Here is a 25,008-nt window from a genome sequence, read left to right as displayed (position 1 = left end):
CACTTCGGAACTCCATCAACAACCTTGTGTCCTGAAAGCAATTCTCCTGGGGGAGAAGCGGTACTCAGCTACTCAAACATCTTCTGCCACTGTGTTTTTTTCCCCCTCTCCGCAGCACTCTTGCTGTTTGATAAACAGCCAGCAACAAATCTTTCTCAGAAAGCAGCACATAAAACGGATTTCTTGCACTTGGAAGAAAATCTGCTCGAGTACGGAGTGCTTACAGAAGAGCAGGTTTGCATGAAGCCTTTGGAAACAGCCATCGTTTCTAGTTGTTGTTGAAGTGACCTCCTAGCTGAACCCTGCGTTTAGAGAACATACAGTGCTGGGGAAAGGTAATTGCTGATCTCACAGCACTGCTTTTTTTCCATAGGAGGAGAGTGAGGAATCAGAGAGCATGCTCTGTTTTCAGGAAAAAAACACACTGCATGCACTGTGAGAGGGCTCCAACCCCTCTGATGGGTGGGGAACAGCCCAAACATACAGCAAGTGGAACCCTGAATGGAAAAAAAAAGAGGATTTCCTCCTTCCCTTGAAGCACAAGCCATTCCCTCACCTACTTCCTTCTTACGGCTTCCTTCTTCCATGCAACTCACCCAGACAAATGGAATCAAGGACCCAGCTCCACTCTCAATGTAATTCACGTTCCCAAATGCTCCATCAACAGCATGAAATCAGTCAGAGTCCCTGCACGGGCGCAGAGGGCCAGGGGTGTCTGAAGACCTAAGAAGGGAAATGTTGATAACCCAACTTCATCAGAATCAATTCAAGTGCCTCTGATCAAGCTGGTACAGTTGCCCTATTTTTAAGAATGCAGGAAAATAATTTAAAAAGCCTGTTCTTGGGAGTCTGGCTCTCCACAAACAGGAAGATGAGCTGCCTGATGTGCAACATCCCAAGAGCTGCAGTCATGGCAGAAGCAGGAAACCTGGGCTTAAGGCTTCAGACAGACTGATGGCATTGACCTGGCATCCTGGGACAGTGCCTCATCACCACATCGTGGAAAATTCGGGTTGAGAGTCCTCTTCCCCTCTCCTGCAGCTGACCACCTCCACAGGAGCGCAACAAGTCATAAAACACCAAAAAAAACAATAATTTCAATTTTCAGGCTTTACAGTTAGTGTATGCCTTCAGAAGGGAACAGGACGACTTTTAAACGGAGTTCTTGGCAATGTGTTCCTGCATTGTTGTCCACAGACAAGAGAACAACCTTAAGGGCGCTGACGGTGTCCCGTTCCCAAAAGAAAGCCCTACGCAGAGCAGCAGCTACCTAACAAAACAGCAGGGTTAGAAGCAGCCCTCTGGTCCACAGACCAGCCACAGGGCATGTTTCTAAAAAAAGAAAGCTTATTTTTAACTCTCGTATTAAACAAAGGCTGGTTTTAGAAATAAGCTGAGTGGAGGGAAGAGCACATTTGTTTCAGGTCGAGACAAATCTGCCTGGGCAGCGATCTTGCCCCGCAGCCCAGCTGATGCAACGCTGCTGTCAGATGCAGCAATAAGCCAGGTCCACCTAACCCAAGCTGGCTCAAGCCCCTGCAATGAACATATTGATTTAGGCATTCTTACGTTTTCAGCTGTCCGTGTGTTGAGTAAGTTTTGCCTTTGAACCTCGCTGCCAGCCTGCCCGTGCATACTGTTTTCAAGAAGATTGCCACAGCTCGTACTGCTCGCAGAGATATCGCAGCTTTATTCTTTAACCTGAAGTCTGTTAATTACCAAAATTGTTCCCTTGGTGACTCCAAAAGGGGTTTCAGATCCTTCAAAAGACCTGCGATATAATAGAATTATGCTCACCAGCTTATTTAGTGCACTATCTACTATCTATTATCACTCTGTGGCAAGAATGAGGCTTCCACTAACATGAGCTATCAGTCTTTTTGTACTTTAGATTTTATATTTACCTCATCAGATATGCTTTTATATTATTCAACTGTGTTCAACACACGAAGACAGATCTCTCTGCTTTATTTTCACTCTTCTCTTGTGCTTTAGTTCTAGGTTCTTCATTAACTCCCAGGCCTCTGCGCATTCCCTTACTCTGTTGAGTATCTGCTCGAGAGACTGGATGCTTAGTGACAAAATTAGCTGAAATCTTAATTAAGGATCTAATTCAGGATCTGGAGCTATTGCTAATAAACCACCACCACTAACAGATCTAAAATCTCGGTATTGAACTGCCTCCCCAAATGCCATGCAACACTTACTAGCAGAATTTATTCATTTACTAGCAGAATTTGTTGTGCAAAATCAAGATTAGAGCTTCTCATCTCCCCAGCTACCGATCTGACTCCCCAGGCAGTGTTTATTTCAGAGGCTCAATAATCATCACAAATACGTGTGATCAAGTAGGCAGCCAACATTTACAAATTCTGTCTCAACACGTCAAAAATTGAGGGGAGCTGAGCGTCCCAGCCCTCACACCACGCACAACAACATGCCAGTAGAGCCCGAGGAGGATGGTATTTGAGCACTCAGTACGTGCATGTAAATTTAACATTATGAAGATTGCGGTGCCTTAAGGTTATCAGCAGCACTGCATATGTCCCAAATGCTGAATTTTGTCAAACTATTTCCAGTACGTTTATTTTTTTCCCCCTCTCAGCACTGGAGAGATCCATTTTGCAAACACAGATCCCGGTATTGTGCAACGGGCAGGGTTAGAGGCTAGATTTTAAGACTGTGAGACCCTCCTGCTGCTCTGGAAGGGAAGTAAAACCTATCTCATGTTGGAAAAACTGTCTTCCTCGCTTTTTTTTTAAATTTAATTTCAGACAAATTCCGAAAAATAGCCAAGTATTTGCATTCTGCTGTCTCGTAATACCAGCTGCTGCTCAAGCTAAACAGAGAAAAAAGGCTGAAGTCATGATTTCAAAGCGGCTGCTTTTTTATTCCATTTTTTTAGGCAGTTTTCAGCAGGGCTGAGAGTGGTAGGACAGCACAGCACGCAGTGATCCAAGGGCACTGCACCAGCACAAAGTAGGGCAGTGGCAACAAGAGGAGCAAAACCACTGGAATTTGTAGGACAGGGCGAAAACCTATTAACACTGTTCCACCTTCCATACAAACTAAATTAAAAAAAAGCTCTGCAGATTGTTTTTACTCTCAGCCTAAAACGCTACAAAATACAGAACAACACTGAGGGAAATAACTCGTTTTAAAACATTTACTAATTACTCGAGGCTATTTTTCGTTTTACTGATTCATGGTGATGTCCATTACCATATGAAATTAGATGAGTTTTTTCCACGTAGATGTTTCCAGTGAAGTCAGTGGGGATTCAGCAAGGCCAGGTCCACAGTATAAATAGAAATCAGAAAATAGTATTTCCATAAGAAACCACTCAGGTTTATTGGATTAGCAGGCACTTACAAGTGACTCACACTGACACAGCCTATAGTAATCCAATCTATTTGTGATAAAAAATTCAAGGGAAACCTTAAATTTAGAAAATCACCTCTGTGGATTCTCACATGGCTGGTTTTATTATGCGAAATCACATTAGTTGCTCTCTCCAAACGAGAGGACAAATAAATTAAAAGATGAATTTTAGTCTTTTTTTCTAGCAAGAGCGCAGTGTGTTCTCAACAGTGATAGCTCCCACATGGAGCACAGCAAGAGCAGGAAAAAGAGCCGAGAAGTGCTGGGCAGAATACAAGTTTCCCTGTCCTACAGTCCTGAACGCACACCATGCATCAAAAGGAGAAAAAAGAAAAAAAACACATGAAGTTATGGCACCACATTTTCAATTAAAGTCGATTTTGTTAGACCTAGGCTGGCAATCACCTGATTTGTGTCTGTACATTGGTTTGGGTTTCTGATGCTGGATTTCTTGGGGGAACTATGACATCTCCCTGGGGGGTGAACTCTGATTTCTCTTAATATACACTGAGGTGTTCTGGCACAGACAAGTGCAGTATGAATACTTCACCCAGATCCTAAGGATGCCTTCACAGCTATCACGCCTCCTTTAAGAGCAGGGTAGCAAGCAGGGAGGCTGTGACTGGTACGTACCCGATTTCCATAAAGATTCTTTTGCAGCAATTAAAATATTTAATTCTCTGATACACTACCTCTTAACGCTGCCATGAAGAACAACAGGTTGTTTTTTTGCATTATTGCAAATTTGCCTTTGTAAATATAAGCACAGGCAACAATGGCCAGAGGGTTCATCGGGTTCAAGCACTAGGGAGTGTACCTTTTATCCCCAATTACTGCTGATACCGTAATTTCCTGTAAGGATACCTGAAAACCACTGATCTCACGTCATAATCAAGGCAAAGCCCCTGATCCATACCTGGAGTTGTACATCACTGTATGCAGAAGAGAACTCACAGGCTTGTAAGAATCAGCTGCGCATTACTGAGGACCACAAAAGCTTTCCTGCCTTGAAGGCTGCGGTGGCAGCTGTTATTCAGAGCACAGCAGCTCTCTACCTAACTTTACTCGAAGGTATAGGACATGTTGTTGGCTTTGATCTAAGCACATCACAAGCAAGAGGCTCATCTTTATCTTTTTATACACACTTTCTACATGCATGCACTCCCACTCTCAACCAATTTCCATTAATGGCTGCTCTACAATCCTAAAAAGCAGTATGGTCTAGCCCTGGAGTAAATTAATTAGAGGGATCTATGGCGAAGTTAAAAATCAGAGTGAAGACCAAGCATGCTCCTTCCACCACAATTGAAAATAAGCCCTCGGAGAGGCTCTGCACAGGGTAAGATTTAGGAAGGTTTAACGTACTCTGCTGCTCCCGTGAATTTGTTATGGGCACCTGGGGACTTGCCTAAGGACACTTAAAAAAAAAAAAACAACAGCCAAGAACTGCCCCGTAGCCAGAAGTTTTGGGTCTTGGTATCGTATATGGAACTGTTTGAATGTCCTGCCACCTCCTCCTAGAAGAAAATTCAGTAATGAGGATGATCCTAGGATGCAGGAGTGCCATGTATGATTTGGTTTGCCTGAAAAGCAAGGCTGAGAAATCCCATTTTCTGTTGCAGTGAATTGTTTTAAAAAAAAAAAAAAAAAAAAAAAGTGTGACCTCCCTGCCCTCGTGCATTTTGTCGGATTTGTTCTTTGAGAAATTCTAGCCTCCACGTTACAGTAAAATGATGTAGAAACATTCAGATTGCTAGATTTTGTGCTAACCCTAATTTGTAATCGTTCTGGCCTTGCAACCATGGTGTGAAAGTTACTGAGCTAGACAGCTGGGAAGGGGTGGGTGTGAAGAGTGGGGGTGGTGTTGGTTTTTTTTATTATTATTGCACTTCTGGTGCTCAACCCTTCCACTCTACGAAATCCATATTCAGAAGTAGGAATGAAGAACATGCTTTTACTTAGAGCTATTTGGTCAGATCCTAAAAGCATCTGCACCTTTAATTGCGATGAATGAATTTACCTCACTTTAAGTTTGCTTTGGTGACTAAAATCTATGTATTTTCAGCCTGCAGCCCTCACTGAGATAAAAAATAAAAATAAAAATTCACTGCTCAGAGAATTCTTCTGTCCATGTAAGGCTGCAATTACTGGTACCTCCTAAAAACCCTTTTAAAAAGCCCACTGAGAAATGCTTTATAATGAAACCTGTAAGAAAATTCCCTGAGCTCACAGCACTATTACAAAACTAAAGCTTAGCTGAAGTTCCATGAAATGATTGTTAGTTTTTTCATGTAAACCCACGTCAGGTTTCGGCTGAAGCTCTGAACCCGACTTACCTAGCATGTTCACACCTAAACGTGGTGCTTCATTTCTTATCCCCAATCTGTCATAACAGCAAGATGGTTTTGCTGTCTAGTTTTCAGAACTCAGTCAAACCCAAAACTCAGCACGATTGTGGATGATGGAACTCAGCCATGTGCTACCGAAAAAAAAAGAAAGCAAAGCTGAGACAATCCTGCAGTTTAGTCTGCGGTTACTGCCCAAGCGGGCGCTGGCCACAGCCCTGTGTCAGACCCGGATGAATGCATGCAGTCGGGTTTTATCCAGCCCCAGGCTCTACGTACGTGCTGGGTCGTCGTCACGTGCTGCCCCAATTTACAGAGCCTCCCTACAGGCTGTTTTGTGAGACAAGCACGTGAGAAGGACAAACTTGTGCTCAGTTTCTTGTGCAACCACTGGTCAATTATTTTAGTTTTTCCCAAAGCTGCTGCTCTTACCAGTACTTTAAAGGTCACTATCCCACACACATACAAAGGATTGTGAAAAGCAACACTGGGCTGGCTTACGGATCAGCTCCCCAGGTAACATGTTCGAAGGCACTCGATGTCACTCTATTCCAGCCTCCCTACTCCTTTCTTCAGGCAGGTGCAAGTTGTCTCTGTGAGAAAACACGATCTTGTGCATGTCCCATTGAAAAGCTTCATCTGTTCGACACCTGATGATTCACTCACCCACATGTTGAAGTCCACATGCAGATGACTCATTCTGTCCGCAAGAAGAATCACCTGGGATACCAAAGTCCCCTCATCTTTTCCAGAGCTGGTAAACTGCTGTCTTATGCAAAGCAAGTGGATGGCAGGCTTTCGTGTTACTGCCTGTGTGACACGAGCAGTAACTGGCATCGAACTGGGCCCTGGCAATTTTGTAAGTTAGATAATAATAATAAAAAAACAACTTTTAAGATGACAGAAGTACTGGCAGAGGAAATAGTAATGCTCCACGATGACCTAGCGGTGGTTGAAGACAACAAATGATTTTAATCCTAACAAATCAAAGCTGTCCGTGCTTCCAGAAGGAACACAGGCTACTCCTCTGGGACTTGGGATGCTTTCTACCCAGAAAGGGCTCTGAAGAGACTTCACTCTGAAGTGAATCATCCCCATGTGGACTGCCAGTGCAGGGCAAGGGTGTATTAATGGTTTGGCTGATGACACCATCCTTCAGTGTTTACGAAACAAACCAAGCTGAATTCTCAGCTAGAACTTCATGTCCAGTTCCGATACCCACCCTGCAAAGATGCCGAAGGACTGGCAAGCGTTCAAAGGTAGAGCTCAGAAAACAGTCACACTGCGATACAGGCTTCACGATGCTGGGTCAAAGGAGCAAAGACAGTTTATTATGGAGAACATGAGGATGTGACCCAACTTCTAGTGATACTTTGTGACTATGACAAACAGCAACCCACCCTGCAAGCCTTGCGGAGAAAGGCATAGCAAGATACAAAGGCTGGAAGCCAAAAGAGTTCCATTTTGAAATAACTTCTTGTTTTGTTTTGCTGTAGCATTATTAAAGATTTAGCCTTCAAAAAAAAGAGGTGCAAGATTTACCACTACTTGGTGAGTTCGGACTAGACAACTTTCTAAAGGCACTCACTCTAAGACCCACTTCTGTGGAAAAAAAATCTCATCTTCAGTCAGATAAGGTCAGACCAGATTACAGGCTTGGTGTAAAGACATGAAACTAAAACTTCATTAAGAGCTAGATATGAAATCATAAAATTAGCTTTGAAGTTTATTTTAATTTGTAACTGTATTGCTCTTCAATGCTTACTGCAGCACACTGCGTGAAGATGAACTGCTCCCTTTTGACTTGAAGAAAGCAGCACTTGGAAGATGGCTGTCCTGAATAAACCAATCTGCAGAAACACCGGCGTGGAAAACATCTGATCCACTACTTTGCTTTCTCCTTGTTACTTCAAAAAGTAACACAGAAGCTGAAGTTAAGATGGGAAAGAAAGAAAATACCATTTAGGGGAGAAACAAATGGTGACTTAAATTATGCTTTATTAGAAAATGATGAGGAGTTACATGTCAGGAGGACATTAGTTTAGCCAAAACAATTACCAAAGAAGAACAGGATGACACACTTACTGCTTATACTATCCAAGTCCCTCTTCTCAGCCCCCCATCACCCAAACACTTTATCACCATCCTTCTGTCTGTCCAGAAACTCAATTTTTGGCTAACGCAGTGACAGGACTTGGCAGAACAGACACAGCTCAATAATCAGGGCATCATCCAGGCCAGAAAAGAGCTTTGAGTTCATGAAGTTCAACCACCACCCTGACCCATCCCTACACTGTGCCCCTCGGTGCCACATCCCCGCAGCTCCTGAATACCTCCAGCCTGTTGCAGTGCTTGAGCTCCCTCTCCATGAAGGAATCCTTCACGCCCAATCTAAACCTTCTGTGGCACGACTGAGACTGTTCCTCACGTCCTAATAATGCAGTAAAAACACAGAAAGACTTTTAAGGGACATATTCAACCTACACGGCTGGTTGTGCCAGCAGACACAGAGCTCATCTGTGACACCAGACAAGGAACACGCTGTGAGAGGGACAAAAGAAATGACAGATTAGCAAGAATGGAGGAAATACTGTAAGAAAGGAAGGTTGTTTCTTGATATTGAATGAGAACAGTAATAGGTGAAGATTTTGAACTCTGTAGTTAAGAAACAACGGGATTAAAATGAAGAGCAAGCAGCAGCTGATGCTGTGCCCTTGCTCCATGCTGAAATATTTTGTTCTGAACGCTGAACCGTGAGCCGCCTAATGGCATTCACTGACAAGTCACAAGTTCTTCAGGAACTAAACAGAAAGTTGTTGCTTGTAGGTACTCGAGGTTAAATATTTCTTGCTGTTTCTGATTTCACGGCAGACCCCACATCTGCAAAATCTGCTCTGCAAGGTGGGCACGCAGTAATGCCTTGTGTGATGTTCAGGCAGCTCGGGAGCACAGATTGCTCCTGTTTTATCCCCTCTGTCACTCTCCTGCACGTGCTACAGGGACCTCTGAAGCTGCCCTGCTCCCCTGTCACGTGCAGCAAGGGAATTTATACAGTTCTGGACAAGGCACCCTAAGGTAACCATTTCATCTGCTTCTAATTCCGTAGTTCAAAGAAATTTAACAGAATAAAGCACAAACTGACTCATTTTTAATTCTGAGTCATCCTCAATTTCTGGATTCCTGTTTCAGGCTATCTGTATTCTGGAGAAGGTATCGGAATATGGCAACTTCAAACCATCCTAAAAATAAGGACATTTACATTTTCGTTTCTGGAAGTGCAACTTAAAAGGAGGTAGCAGTAATTGGTCAGTATTTTCATTTTATACTGGAAAAAAATAACAAAACCCTCTCTGTTGAATACAGTAAGTGTTGTGAAGCACCAGAGCAGGTAAAATAAGCCCCACTGTGCTTCACATGGGATCAAGTCCCTTCCTGGCTGGTCCCTTTGAACCACAGACCTTGAACTTGGAGCTCTTTGCCTTCTTACAGTTCCATTTTACTCTATTTTAATACTCCACAAAACCCAAATGCCTTTTTTTTTTTTTTTAGGGAATAACTGTCAGTACCTCTTTTATTCCGTGAGATGAGAGTTTAACTCCTTTAGGATACAACCCTGATTCCTAGAGAAACATATGCTTTCCAGGAGCCCAGAATACTCGTATTTCTGGTGAAATTATTGCGGGAGTATTTAGCACAATCTTTCTCAATCTTGTAATTTGTTGACAAGATGTGAATTGCTCAGCATTTTTCTTACAATTCTTGTTATCAGAACTACCAGATTACGTAAGAATCTCAAATGCCTGTAGTGAAACATTTTCCAGTCTCCAAGGAAGCGCAGAAATGACCAAAAATTATCTGACATCTTCTCCCTCCCCCTAAAAAATAAATGAAATAAACAGAAGGCGCACAGAAAGGATTCGAAATGTTATTTATAATGTCTCATTCATTTTAATCAATCATCAAAATACTAGTGGCCTAATTGTGCCTGAATACTTGTTCAGGAATGCTGCTGACAGCTTCCACGCACTCCTCTCAGGTATTCTTTACCAAAAGGAAAGAAAAAAGTTATTGTTTTGCTTCACATTTTTCCAGCCTTTTCAAGATTACAAGTATCTGATGTTAGCCCTAAAATAAACACCTGTGGTTTTAGTGAAGCACATGCATTAAACTAAACTTTACCTTCATCATGACCGACTCCAAACGACCGCCTGGACACAAGCAGCTGGACACTTAACCACTCCTTCACTGATGCCGATGTAAAACAGAAAAGGGAGGCATCTGAGCTATGTGCTCACCATTAATGGACGTGTTTATGTGGTCTGCAGCCTCTGTCCAAATACACGTGGACTTCCAAAGATGAACATTAAGAAGTCCAAGTCACACAGATCAGTTAAATATTTGGGTCGAACAAGATCATAGTAAATAAAAATCGGGAGTAAAGAACTTAACCTGTGCTTACAACTCTGCAAGCTGCCCAGGTAAGTTCAGTATCCAAATTTCCAGAGCTGCTTGGGCCTTGGACCCTTTGCTTACTGAGTACCAAGACACCTGTGCCTACTCCTGTATCAGTATTAAAAAAAGTCACTTTTCAGGCCCCAAGGGCCAGCAGAGATGCTGTGTACCCCGTATTCACACAGCTGAGCTGCCTTTGGCAGCAGCACAGGGCAGCAGCCAAACTCCACACCAGAACCACCCCCTGAATTGCCTGGGAAAGACTGGACAAAGCCCCACAAAGGACCACGGCAACGAATTCCAAGTGGGGATGACCACAGGATGCTGTGCAATCCCACTAAGCCCCGTTTAACTCCCTGGTACAGACACAGCCAGTTTCCACAGACTGCTAACTGCAGCCTGGCACAAACGGCCACAGAAGGGCTGGTTCTGCCTCAAAATCCAAGACAGCATCCACAGCAGGCTGCAGAGCTCACATGCCAGCTTTTAAAGCTCACTGCAGTGTTTCCTGGAAGAAGAGGTTCATTCACCAGGACTTCCCCAGGCACTGGAACTGCCGAAGTTTCTCTTCTGTCCTTCCCAGTCCCTCCATCCCAAAGCCTCCAGAACACAGGCAGGTGGTGCAACCAACTCCACGTCTTGTGCAGAATGAACAGGGCTCCCACATGGATCCCTCTGATGGCATTAAAGCCCCAAATTGCAGTTCTGTTAATTTATATTTTATCACGATTTGTGTGCTGGCATTACACTAGCATATGGCAGTTTATCTCATTATTTAAGTTGGAAGAGATTTAACTGAGAGAAGCAGTATCATTAAAAATCACTTATATACAAAACCAAACTTTTTTTTTGTTGTTGTTAAAGTGAGTTAGGCCCAAGTCTTTAGGATGCTGATCCTCTTCTACCAACACAAATACCACTCCAAATCGAGCACCATGTTTCCTCTACACAATTATCTATAGACTGGTTTTTCATGGCAGAACACCAAGGAAAAACAACTACGAAGGAACCCACAGCTCCCTGTTTAGAACAACGATCATAAAAAAGGAAGAGGAGTAAGTCCTGCTACTTGCCATCTGAAATTACTCCTGCAATTAAGAGACTCTGCCTTTAGCTCTCTGAAAATCAGACATCCAGATGAGACTGATGGTGAAGGCCCTTCCTCATTATCTGCCTGGATCAGGTGGATAAAGCAGGTTAGAGGAGATGAAATCCTCAACTCCAGAGGACCTGGAGCTCTGACATCTGCAGAGATATTTGCATTACAAACCTTAAAAGAAGTTACCATAAACAAGACACTGATTGTATCACTGCCAGCAACACCTCAGCAGAATCTGTAACCCTGGAGTAAGTGCCCAAAACAGAAAATACTAGAAACACCTTTACTGAAATAACCCTGGGACCCCACACAAGGTAAAAATCAGACAATTTGAAGGAAACAACGATTTCTGAATGAGCAGAACCCTGACTATTCACTGACTGCTGAGCAGTCCAGCCTCACACTTCAGACTGTGTAGAGTTAACCTCACTTTTTGCAGGCCTCCCTAACAGCAAGAAATCCTTACCACTGATTTCAGTGAGATCTCTGCTTGAGTAAGAACTACTGGTTCATTTCCTTGAGAATCAGAATGAGAAGTCCTCAGCAAGTGGAAGTTAACGTATCCCAAAGAAATTTAAACATTCTCCTACAAATCGCATGCGAGTCCTCTTTTCAAAATGACTAATCCAACCCAAATACTCTTCAAGCCCTCATCTGTCGAACAGACAACTCCCTGTGCGAGTATTCTCCAAGACCACAAGAATTTCATGTTAATTTTTCTTATCCTGGCAGGCAGTATGCAAAAACACCCTTCATCTTCTCAGCCCTGACACCGTTCCTGAGCGTTTGTGTTTAATCCACGTCTACTTGATGGGAATGAATTAGGAGAGGGCTACTGGCATCCTTCGGGTCCCCTGAAAATCCTACATTTCCTCAAATTCACACCCCAAAAAGGGATCAGAGGATGTCATCAGTCTCAACACCTGCTCTCAGCCCCAGCCCTGGCATGGTGTGGTGGGCAGAGGAGCGTGCTCACCCTGCCAGAAACTGAGAGCAGCCACCCCGCAGCTGAAACAAACCCCGGCAGCAGGTTATGTAATCTACATAGTTTTTAGACCTGTCTGCCTTCTTGCGAAGCCCGAAGCCGAGGAAGCTGCAGACAGAACAAAAGGGAACAGAAAAAAAGTTCGTGAACCTCAGCCCCGAGGCTGCTGACGAGGCTGGGTGGGCAGACTTGACGCGGGACTGCCCGTTCACCCACACAAACCTGAGCTTCAGCGTGTGGCTCATCCTGCCGAAGGTAAAGCACCACAAAATTTCCAGCCACTCAGATCAGTCACTTGGATGAACAATCACCAGCAAGCAGCACGCTGAAAGATACACTCAGAAGGTTATTTTTTGGGGTAGCGTATGAATAGCTCCAGGCTGACACAAACTCATCTTAAAAACTCAAGAACAGCTCAGCTGCTACGCTGCCAGTGACCATGCAGAGAGAAGTGCTAACACTCAAATTAACCCTGACCTTTAAGGATGGATTCAGCTCAGCTCATTGCATTGCTTAAAAATGGATTTTTTTTTTTCATTCAGTAAAGCACCACCTGACCGCAGCCCTGGGCTTTTCAATTAGATTTATTTTTCAATGAAGTGATAAAAATTGACAAAATTCTGAACCACCCAAATCACAACACAGCGTGCCTTGCAATTGCCATTACATACCAGGATGGGATTTGACTGACCTCATGCAGGTGTCTGCAATGATTTACAGGCATTCCGGGTGTGTAACACCCCGCTGGAGCCACTGCAGAGCCCGAACAGCAGCACCTACCTGCCCACGAGGGGATGTTTGCATAGGGTGAGCCAAATTGCTTTCACCTTCTCTGGCTGGGGACAGCATTCAGCATTTAACATCACTCTCTGGCCATTTTCAATAGCGTATTCTTAGCAGGAATAGTAGGATATTCCAGCAGGACTAGGGACACAATCCCCTAAAGAACATTTTCCCGATAGCTTCTACATCACCTTGACTGACCTGAGTATCTCAATGCGCACGACAGCTCACGAAGCTCAGAGACACCTCTTCCTTCCAACAAAAGCACAGTAAGAAAGAGAAGACACGTAAATAAGTCCTGCAGGAAGGAGCAGCTCCTCAGTCCCCCATACCACTCTCAGCCCGAGGCAGGAGATGACCATCGTGGTCCCACAAAAGCAGGTGACAGCTACCAGTGACAAATCCCATCTCTTGAGATTCAAGTGGCTGAACTGCAGGACTTCAGGGATGCACAAGCTCTCAACATTGTCAATGGGATGTAAACATGACATTTTTAAGATACCCTTCATTACCACTTCTTCAAACAACTCTTAGAACCCACAACAGAAGCAAGGTCGTCTTATTTACAGTTAATTAACATGCTAAACACATAGCCATTTCCACCGAGACACACAAAAGCATAGTCCTATAAAAATCCATACTGTCATTTAATGTAACCATTAATTATTCTGAAGATGATTCAATGTGAGATCACAGGTCTATTGAGGAGAAAAGATTAAGTAAATCTAAGTGAAGTTCCCAATTTTTTTTTTTTTTTCCCAGCTAGTTATTATACAGTGTGACTGGGAGAGTAAACAGAAGATGAAGTTCAAGTAGATAAATGCAAGGTCCAGTATCTGGGAAAAAAAAAAGTAACTGCACGCAGAAGATAAAGGGTTCTAAATTAGTTTTTCCTCATTAGGAAAGACCTTGAAGTCACTAAGGATAGCTCTATGAAAACACAGCTTTCACAGTGGTTGATAACAGCAGCAGTGAGAACGCAAGCAGGAATTCAGAGGTCATTAGGCAGGGAACAGAGACCGAAGGAGAGAGCAGCAGGGTGAGGTGCATCCATCTGCTGCACGCTCGTACCGTGAGCTCTGCGCACTGCTTCGGTGCCCCCACCTTAGGAAGGGGTAACGCTGGTAAGAAAAACAGTGATGAGCAACGTTAGGGAACTACTTCCATATGAAGAGAGATGACAGCAGCCTGCAAACGTTCCTCAGGGCGAGGGAGGGAATTGTCCCCCTCTGCTCTGATCTCTTAAGAGCCCACCTGGAGCCTGAGTTCAGCTCTGGGCCCCAGCACTGGGACAGGGATGTGTCAGAGTGAGGCCAGAGGAGGCCACGAGGATGCTGAAGGGGCTGGAGCCTCTCTGCTGTGAAGCCAGGCTGAGGGAGCTGGGGATGCTCAGCCTGGAGAAGAGAAGGCTCCGGGGAGAGCTCCCAGTGGGCTGCCAGGGCCTGAAGGGGCTGCAGGAGAGCTAGGGAGGGACTGTGTGTCAGGGGCTGTGGTGATAGGACAGGGAGACTGGTTTTAAACCAACAGAGGAGAGATTTAGGTTAGATACTAGGGAAAAATTCTTCCCTCTGAGGGTGGTGAGGCCCTGGCCCAGGCTGCCCAGAGGAGCTGTGGCTGCCCCATCCCTGGAAGTGCCCAAGGCCAGGCTGGATGGGGCTGGGGGCAGCCTGGGCTGCAGGGAGGTGTCCCTGAACTTCAAAACATGATGAACATCAGGAAACAAGAACAACTCGTAGTTCTGCTGTTAATGTAATGTAATTTTCCACACTTACCCACTTAAAACCAGTGTACCTTCAGAATGGTGGAGATTCACCCAATTGCTCAATTTACCTTTTTCAGCGCTGTTTTGTACACACTGCTAGTGCAGAGCGATACAGCAGTACATCCTGAACAAGCGGGTTTTGAGAATAGAACTTGAGAAAATGAAAACTGCTGCACTGTGAGCAAAGAGCACTTCTAAAAGCCATCATGAAAAAAGGTGAATCTCTTCCCTGTCACGTCTTTCAAAGGTGAAATTACAAATATGCAGCTGACGGAGAACGGTAACAGATCTTATAAATGCAATCAGCATTCCTACAAAAATGTTAGTGATGATTCCACTTGGACAAGCCTACCACAACAACACACAAGTATAAACTCAATCGTGTCGCATGTAAAAGTGGGCATTTGCTAGGACTTGGTACAATCACGGTTCCTCCTTTCCACCCCCAGATTCCCATGGGGATCTGTGCTGGGATCTGCTCCCAGCAGTGTTCAATGAACTCATAAATGACATGGAACGAGCTCACTAGATGATATCTGATGATGGTATTAAGTTAGTCACGGTAGCAAAGACAGTAAATGAGCAGGAAAAACTGGAGAAAGACTGCAAACAGATTGCTGACTTGGCAATAAACTACATCGATGAAATTCAAAAAGTCAATGAAATTAAGCATTAAGTAGGGTATCCCTGGGGAGGGGTGGGGGGATAATACAGGTCAAGAGGCTTTGAATTGGGTCTCAACTTAAGCCAGGTGGGGTCTAGAAAATTATGATTGCCATGGGGAGAGTAAATAGAGATTAATCATTTACCTCTCTTGCAGTAGAAGAGGAAGTCATTAAAGGGAGTTAGAAGAACATGGGACTTCATTCACTACATTGCCACATCAGTCAGGCTATGGAACCACCAAGTATTACATTCCTGAAACTTCTCGTGGCTTGAAGGGAGTATTTAAGAAATTAAGAAGACAAACCAAGTGAACATTTAAGGAGGCATCCGGCTCAGTAAGCCCCTGCACTCCCCATGTCTGAAGACTGAAGGGCATGCACAAGGAGCATCATGCAGTTTTCTTCTGTTCCTGCACTCCTCAGCTACCCACCTTTGGCCACTGCTGGAGACAAACACTGCTCCAGGTGGGTGTACGACAGAAGCTGCTCTCCAGTCTATGTTCATTACCTCTCCAGGATTCATTTTGCCTAGCACAGGTACGATGTCCTGAGAAATTGTCAGGTGTTAATATTTCTGTCTGATTCATCAGGGCAAGTCCTCTGAACTATGCTGAGATGTATCCACAACGCACAAGCAGCAAGGGCTGGCAGAGAGCAAGTGATCTTAGGACTCATCTTGAAGTTACCAGCTAGCGGACAACTCTATTTGCAAGAACACTGAGAGCACTCAAAGGTGATGCAGAGGAGCAAAACCCATTTTTAGTGAGGTTTCTGATTTTGATGGTGGTGCTGATGGGCAAAAAATAGCGTCCTCTATTGATGCCGCTGGAAAATTTCTTTCATCATTTCTGGGCAATTCATTTTAACTCTCTTCTGATCTCTGAGGAGCCAAAGAGGAAAGAGATGGTCCTAAAAACCTTGGGATGCGTGACTTTACGTAGCATCACCGTGACCGATATTCCCAGAGACCACTGAGCACCTTTTCTACAACACCTTGGTGAGATCTTGACGTGTCTGCCCACCCTGATACACCCTAAAACCCCCCATCAGAAACGTAGATATTAGGTGTCCAGAGAAAGCCCATGCAAACAGCTCAATTCCTTGCTGGAGTTCCCTATTCCAGGAAGTGGAAGGCATTTCTTGCTTAACACTTTTCCCTATGAGCCCTACATTTTCACTCTTGACTCCCCTTGGCAGAAGGAAAATTCCCGGCGAAAACTCCCAACCCCCAAAATCACCTTGATTTCCAAGCAGCCAGAAGAAAGTTCTCTCTTCTAGGAAACAGTCCCACCGATATGGCAAAACCAACGTGCATTTCAGTGATAAGTCTAGAGACCCACGCTGTAACTGACTCCTTTGATACAGCTGAGCCAACAGCACAGAAATAGGAAAAAAAAAGTGTACATTAACTGGACCAAGTATTTTTTAAGAGCATTACCATATGACTCATTTGTACTTTTTTTTTCTTTCCAGAGGAGCTCAGATTACCCCAATGCGCAAAGTAACATAAATCTTCTGTTACAGATGAGCAGCACAAAGAAAATTTCACTTGTTCGAGGTGCACATAGCACTAATTCTTAATAGCCAGGACTGCAAAAACAAATCCTACGTTGCCATGTACTGAACCACTTAAAAAATCCGGATTGCTGAACAAATCACAGCTTTTAAGTTTTTCCTCCCCTTCAGTCCTGAAAAATATCTCAAGGATAACAATTAGTGAAACGTAAACTATACACACAAGATTAGAAATTCTGCCCAGCCGCTCTATTTTCTTTCACACAGTCCAGCTGCCTAAATTTAGCCTGCATGTTTTTATTTCTAATAGAAACTATGTTAACAAACTCCATGCAGCTCTCCGGTATCCTTGACATTGAACCGCATTATCCCAAGCCTGGAAGAATTGCCAGGGTCGATTGTCTGAGCTGGGAGCAACTGGGTTGTACCAGTAACCAAGCTCAAATCCACTTACCCCATTTCTGGATTAGGAATGAAATCCCAGAATGGTTTGGGTTGGAAGGGATCTCAAAGCCCATGTAATTCCACCACCCTGCCACGTGCACAGGCAGTTTCCACTAGACCAGGTTGCTTGAATATGAGGAAAAAAGTGATTGTACGTGGGTCTTAGGTATTAAAGACAATTACACACACAAAGTTTCCGATCTAGGTTGAAGTAATGGCCTCGTTGAGCCATCAAGATAAAGAGCAGTGCTTCTAAAATCTAATCTAGACATCATCCCTTTGGAGGAGGTCTGGTACAGGTACCTTTGGGAGCTACCCACCTTGTCTGCTTTCCACCACCAGCTTCAGCACTACCTACGAGTTTGAGATTCATGAGAACAATCCTACCCACACTACTGGAGGAAAAACAGAAGAAGTGAGGTATTTGTATAATGGCCAGGGTGTTTTCAAAGAGTGTCCAGGAGGGAACTTCTCCTCTGTGCACACTCATGGGAATTCTGACCTACTTCACGGGATTACTACCTAGCTGTTGCATTAGTCTTAGACACACGCGGGCGTACGCTCTTTCCCAAGTACACACTTCATCTTTCAGACTTACTCATGGTTCTTGGAAAGCAGAAGATTTGGATCCAGACGTACACGCACACCCCCATTGCCTAACTCTACCTGAGCCGCATGTCAGTCATGTTCTCCATGTCTGCTGCAAATACTTTGCCAGCGCATTCCTTTCATATGGGAAAACAGTATTTTTTTTTCCCAAAACAAACAAAAAAATCCAACAAAAACAAACCACAAACACAAAAAACACCTTTTCCTCAGCTGTATGCTGAAAAGAAGTGAACAGCCAGAAGACTTACTTCAGAAGACAATCAATTTAGCAGTTAAGCTACGGTGACAGCAAAACTGAAATTGCCAGCTAAGTATTAGGGTTTATAAGTACAGTTGCACTCCGATTCCGCCTACAAATATTACTTCTGAGATTCTGTAGGAGCCTGACTACGTAACAGTGGTTACTAGATAGGTTGGGCGTCTATTTGTATTCCCTCAGATCACAAAGCTGCCATCAAGCAATCTGTATTTCTTCTTGGACCCACCGTATCTAAAAACAATGATCCTCTTGTGCTGTGAAAGGGATGGAATGTGAAATCCCATCCACATCCGAACAGAATCCCACAAACATCTTGGCAGTAAAAATTGATTATGTAAAGCCCAGATGGTATCCCAAATATTTCTGCTTGAAAATTCAGATTTTTTTTTCTGAAATAAATGACACAAAAGTGTCACGCCTAAAATTAACTGCACAAAGGCATTAAGCTAGGTAACCAGACTTAACTGAGCAGTTATGTGGACTATGAGAAGAACGCGAATGTGGCTTTCCCCATTTAACTTCATTGTCAGAAATGAACAATATTTTTCTATTCAAATGTACTTGAATGACTGGCAGAGAAGAAGATATAACAAGCAGATACATCCAGCAGCATATTATACTTAAAGAATAAGGTTTCCAGTTCCATCTAGAGTGCAAGAGCTTGCCATAAACTTCTGTAGCCATGTTTCAAATGTGCAGAACTCAATTTGCTATTTTTGTTTTTAGTTGGTATTCTAACAGAGTTCTTTTCTTTACCTTTTGGTCCCCTACTGGGCAATTTCAGCTCTGATTCTGGCTTAAAAATGATTTTAGCTGCTGCTTCACCCAGGAGTCTAAACCTGCTAAACAGTTCAGTTCCAACATCAGCTTAGTCGCTGCATACCCTTTATTAGGCTACAGGATAAAGAAAGATCCTCGATTCTGTCATTTTTCTGTGAGCCCACTCCTATATTCCTTTTATATCCATCACTCCACCGAATGCCAAAGAAATCTCAGTGCACTTGGCATGAAGGCTCCACTTCCTATATTTATGCTCCCACTAATGCACGCTCCACTTTAGTCCTTACCAGCTTAAAATCATCTGTGAGGCAAGACAGCAAAAACTGCAAAACAGTTCATGCAAATGTTTTACTTGCACGAAATGCTGTTCACTCACATTGCTTTTCCATCATCATCTTTCTCTTGGATTTTCTGTTTAAATATCCCCCCAAAATTAACAGTAAGCAATCCACGGTCACTTTGTGAAGTGAACAGCATATGGGCATATTAGGAGTGTTACTCCTACGCCAACTTTCAGCATCTCCAGACAATAAATCAGTACTCTTTTAATTGTACTACCTTAACTTTGCTGGCAGAGACACATTTGGTTCTTCACAACGGATGAAAACGAAGTGCTCTCTCCAGGCAAGAATTCCGTATCTTTGGCACGCTAACGCTTCATCCTTTTTAATTATTCCACAGGTGGTTGCCTTGGAAACTGCCAAGCAGCTCTTGGATTTGAGGGATCCAGTATGAGAAAGTAAGAAGCCTTTGCAGCCACAGCATTCGGATCCATGGCTGCTGCAGCGATAGGACTGCAGAACAGTCAGGAAAACCTGAAAGAGGGAGAAAATGAACAAAGCTGAGTTATATTGCTCAATTCTTTAAAAATACAACATAATTCATGTGGATAACCCCTTCACTGCTGATGGAAAACAGGCTTTACCCCTCAGGCAGCCTTCCAGCACAGCGTTTCACCTTAGAGAGGACAGCCCTGAGATGCTGATGCCGGAGGAGCTCACTAGCTCAGCTTTCAAGATCAGGCAACTCGAGATTTTCCTCAGCTCCAACAGACTTTCCTCAGTGTCTGGTCAAACTGCCTGAAATTCAGTGCTATTGTTTTTCTTTGAATAAAAATAGAGTTAACTATAAATAGATTTCATCACGAATGCTGAATCATTGTACATTGTACCATACAGCTAATAGCTTCAAACTTCATTTAGGCTTTAAAACCAGAACCGACTGCTTAAAACACAATTAAAACCCCAGCAGAGCACACAGGATTTAAAAGTACAGAAAATTCTCCTTCCCCTATTTCTTATTAGTTCAAAAGCTGAACATTTGCAATTAAAAACACAAATAAACCCAGCAAAAAATTTGAAAACAAGAAAACCAAACCTAATTACGTTTTCTATTGCTGGTCAAAGCTCTGAATTGCGATCGTTCAAGAATATTTTGTTTCATTGTTTTCTCACGTTCGATTTGTTAACAACAAATAATTAATAGCAAGACTTCTAAAAATAATTTCCCTCGAGCTATCAGTCACGCAAACCATCACTCCTGCACCCAGAGCCTGGCTCTATTAATACATCCAAGCTAGCAGCAGTCCCTCAAGGCCTCACTTGTATAAATTTTGATTTGCAATGTTAACAAACATCCTGGCACGACCTCCGGTAAGACAGGGACACGGAGGCAGATTTGCCTTCACGTTTAAGGAACGAGACAGCTAAAAGTCACCAGAATATTGTTAACTCTAGAGCTAGTTTTTAACAAGAAGGAGTTGATACATATTTATTTCACAAAGAAGACTGAAGTGGGTTAACAGAAGCAGAAGGGCCTGTGGACAAACCTTTGCAGTGCCCACTGTGCCCTTCCCAGCACATCCTCTCCTTCAGCCTTTGCTCAGCACCTTGCTGACCTGCAGAGCCCAGCACATTGCCCACTCCAGCCCCATCTCAAAACCCAACCAAACAAAGTGGTTGTGTGCTATCCCTTCCCACTCCGTTGTCCTCCCTTACAGTGCTCCTAGCAGGAACTTCCAAAGCCACAGCAAGTCTCAGAACCACTTGAAACTCCTTTTTTAACTTGCTAACCAAACTGCACTGCCTCCATCCCTCTTTTCTTGCCTTCTTGATTCACTGTCTTGACTGTGAGTTAGACTGGGAAGCTATTTCATTCTCTCTCAGCTTCCCTTCCTTGTCCAACCCCACCGAGGACAAAGCACATTTAAGCAGCCCTCTGCAGGTCACCTCCTTTCCCATGGGTACCAGAACTGTTGTCTTCTTTTCAGCAGTTCCAGAAGGGAGACTTTTTAATATTTTTTGGACATAATTTAGGATTAACGTGTTTTCTCAACTCTCCTCAACATCAAACCAGCCTGGGATGTGCTTGCCATGTACCTCCATCCTCTCCCCAGACTTTCCTCTTCAGTCAGCTACGTTTGGTTCACATCTCCTCGGGATTCCCTCTGAAGAAACGGCAAGCCAAAATCCTGTGAAATACTAAAATCTTTTCTTTTTCTTCCTTTTCACATCAATGGATATTACATAGATAGATCTCCTGCATGTCCTGTTACTGCAGTAGAAAACCCGCCTCTCTTTTCTGTTTCCCTCGAGTGTCTCTGACAGAGATCGGGTCTCCAAAGCCTCAAAGTGACCCCTTAGCCACAAAGGGTTACTTTTCTTTCCAGGAAAGGTGGATTCCCTTCCTTACCTCAGGCATCTCAATGCTACTCTCAAGCACTTCTTACCCTGTACTCATCGGGTCATTTTGCTGCTTCTCACAGGGAAGACAGATGAATTTCATCCTACAATAAGCTCAATAAAAATGCTGACCTCTTGCTGTTCTAATCCAGATCTGGTACATGACCAACTCCCCCATTTTAGTCCTTTTAATCCAGTTCAACATCACGGAGATGGTCCCAAAAATCAGGGTATCCAGTTTTCAACAGGTACCAACGCCTCCCGTTTTCACTTGCCTTACACTCAGAGCAGTATCGCTGAGGTTATTCCAAATTTGTGTCAAAAGGCTTCTCCTACCTTGACTTAAATCTTAAACCCTTCTCAAGATGTGACTCTGTAAGATGACTTCTAAAGCCTTTGCCTGTAGTAGCTGATGGAGCTGGTGAATCATCCCATAACCTATAAATCCTCCCAAAGGCTAGAGAGGGGTCTGGAAAGCTTTTTGTCTTATTTATGTATTTTTGAACCCATTTTAACCCATTCTCATGTTGTACACGTTCATTTTAACACATAATCTTCCCATGACCAACTCCAGTTCAGTGGCTTACCTCTGCTCATATTCCTCCTGCTTAAACTTTCTCAATCCCACTGCAGCCTCTGCTCACCTACTGCTCTTGGGTTTGCCTTGCTGCTCCCTACAGATGAAGGCACCGGAACCACCAGATGAATAGAGTCCCTACCTCTGACTTCTTTTAGGTTCTACAAAGCCCTTCCCTCTCGGGTGTTACGTAGACACCCAGATCAGCAGCTCCACTAGCTGGCTTTCTTCAACCCTTAAAGAAAGATTCCCAATTCTGTGCAGCTGTTCCCTAGACTGGAAGGAGTATTTCTGTCCTCCCATCTCTCCAATGTATAAATAAAGCACGAGCACCGTCTGTCCCACTCTGGAGAGGACACGCAGCCTTGCTCATCTCCCAGCATGAGCCCTCAGCACAGAGCTGCCTTCAGATTCCCATCTTGTCTCTAACGACGAGCCCCTGAGGCACCGAGTGCTTGGAGGAGCTGCCTGCACTTCTCTGGAGACTCGAACACCCTCGGATCAGTAACAGCACCGCAGGCTCCGGAGCGAGGTGTTACTAGAAAGATGCATGAAGCACAGAACTCCTGAACAGCTACAAGTGAAAGCAAGAGGAAGAAAAAGCTTTTCAGTAACTCCTTTAGTTTTCAAGCTTGTTCACAAGCCATTAGTGACCTGAATTTGCATAGTCCCTAGGCAGCCCTGGAGGAGAAGTCTCTCTTTCCACATCTGAGCCCTTGCTGAGTCTGTTCCATCTTCTCTGCAGCCTCCCCTCCTCACACAGGCTCTTTTCTCATCAGTCTCTCCCCTGTCCTCAGAAAAGATGCCCCAAGAGCTGTGCTCAGGTGTCCTCGGGGAATGCAAATCTCCCATCACCTGACAGAGGAGAGTGCAGCCTTCAACTCAAACAACCCATGACACATCCTACCTCGGGGTTTTCAGAAAGAGCCAGGGAAGGTCAGACTGCCACAACCTCAACAAACAAGGTCTGAGTTCTCACCTCCCTTTTTCCTCTTTGGGAATTCCAGCTTAGCTCACAGCAGCAGGGTACTTTCAAGCTAGGACCATGGTTCTAAATGCCCAGTTCTTTGTTTTGTCCATGGTCTCACCCACAGCCCCGTGATGGGTTTGGAAAACCTACTGACCATCTTTTACCAGGTATGAAAATGGGGTTCTCTAAGTTACAGTTTTTCTCCTGAAGAAAGTCTTCAAAAAGTTTGCTACACACAAAATTCCTATGAACTGATATTTCTTGTTCAAAAGCAAGTGATTTCTCGATACTTGTACTTTTAGCATCTGAAGTGGACACAGAAAGCTCTTACTGCGTACACAACTTCCTTTCAATCGCATGCTTTGAACGTTTCTAAAATACATACATCATAGGTGATCTATTTGATAGCAGATGGAGGCACTGTAGTGAGAGCGAGCCTTCTGGGTTTCCTGGAAAATGAAGTTAAAGCCTCCCACTGACTCTACAAGTCGCTGAGTGCAGTTCCAGTAATAATTCATCATTAGGACTCTTCGAAGAACGGCTGTGTTTATTTCAGCACCGTTTAATGGTGATCCATTCTTATATCACTTATTTCCACCTAGATGCACACTAAATGGTGTTTTAGCAAGATCTGTCAAACTTGGATATCCTTTGTGAGAAAGCTTGTCAATAATGTCACATGCATTACTATTTGAAATATAGTAAGGGGAAAATAAGAGCAACCTACTGAAAATTTCTATACCTGGCAAGAACCTCCTGCTTTCACAGGTTTCTGGAGAAATAAAAGACCTTGTGTTGTGAAGAGACTTATCTTCTCTTTATCATGTTTTTTTATGGTTTAATCACAAGCATTTGGTAAATAAAAAAGACTCTCAAATTATAATGAAGTACAAACAACTAAATCAGACTGCAAAGCCTTCTTCAAACTGTACCACCTCCAGTGAAGATGGTAACAACGCTGCCATTTTACAGCTGTAACAGGCTAATAAAAATCTGTGCAACGAATACTGAAATCAAAGAAAAAAAAGGAAAAAAAAATACCTTCTGCCTTCAATAGAACCCTTAACTGAGAGTTCTAAATGAGAAATATGGGAATTTCCCCCATGAAGTCACAGGTGGCCTGACATTTTTCACCCCAGAAAGTTTCTCAAAGCTTGAACCAAAAGAAAAATATACAAAATATGCATCAAGGATTGATCATTATGTAAGACACCTTGTCTGGGACATAACTGCACAGCACACCAGCCAGCCAGCAGCCCCACGAAGGGCAGCGGGACAGGTAACATAGGTGGGAGGCTCTGAAGAGGAGGAGGAGCAGCAGAACATCCCCAGGACAAGCGTGGCTGGGCACCTTCGAGGAGCTTCGTTTGAGAGAGGCCAATCCACACGACCACTTCTAAAGCGTTTGAGTTGACCATCCGCTGGCAATCGGTCAGATCTCAAGTGAAGTGGCTTCCTCATTCTCCACCGAAGTGGTGGCAAGAGCTCTGACGAACCGGGCTGCTTGGAGGAGTTCCTAAGCAAGACGGGAAGATAAAATAGCCTCTGCAGCTTTGTTTATCAGTTCCCATGTGTGAAACGCGATCTGTGGCTGCTAGGAGAATCTGTGAGGATGAACTCAATGAAATAATACGCAATCGGATTATCCAAAACCAAACGCACCACAGAAGAGAAAGAAATTCTTTCTAGTGAAGTGTTTAA

The 25,008-nt window shown here is 43.8% G+C and overlaps 1 protein-coding gene across 16 annotated transcripts in view; it reads right to left on the bottom strand.

Moving 5' to 3' along the window:
* LOC119717831 (uncharacterized) overlaps positions 1-25,008 on the bottom strand; it is a 131,092-nt gene that overhangs the window by 73,756 nt on the left and 32,328 nt on the right. For all 16 annotated transcript variants that reach the window (XR_011811197.1, XR_011811168.1, XR_011811188.1 and 13 more), the window contains one exon: positions 19,638-19,894. The gene's annotated coding sequence lies outside the window, so the exon portion shown is untranslated. The remainder of the gene's footprint in view (positions 1-19,637; positions 19,895-25,008) is intronic.

This window comes from Anas platyrhynchos, chromosome 1 (genome assembly GCF_047663525.1).
Source record: "Anas platyrhynchos isolate ZD024472 breed Pekin duck chromosome 1, IASCAAS_PekinDuck_T2T, whole genome shotgun sequence".
Lineage (NCBI taxonomy): Eukaryota > Metazoa > Chordata > Aves > Anseriformes > Anatidae > Anas > Anas platyrhynchos.
Note: the sequence above shows the minus strand (reverse complement) of the source record. Positions and strands in the feature narration are given on the sequence as shown.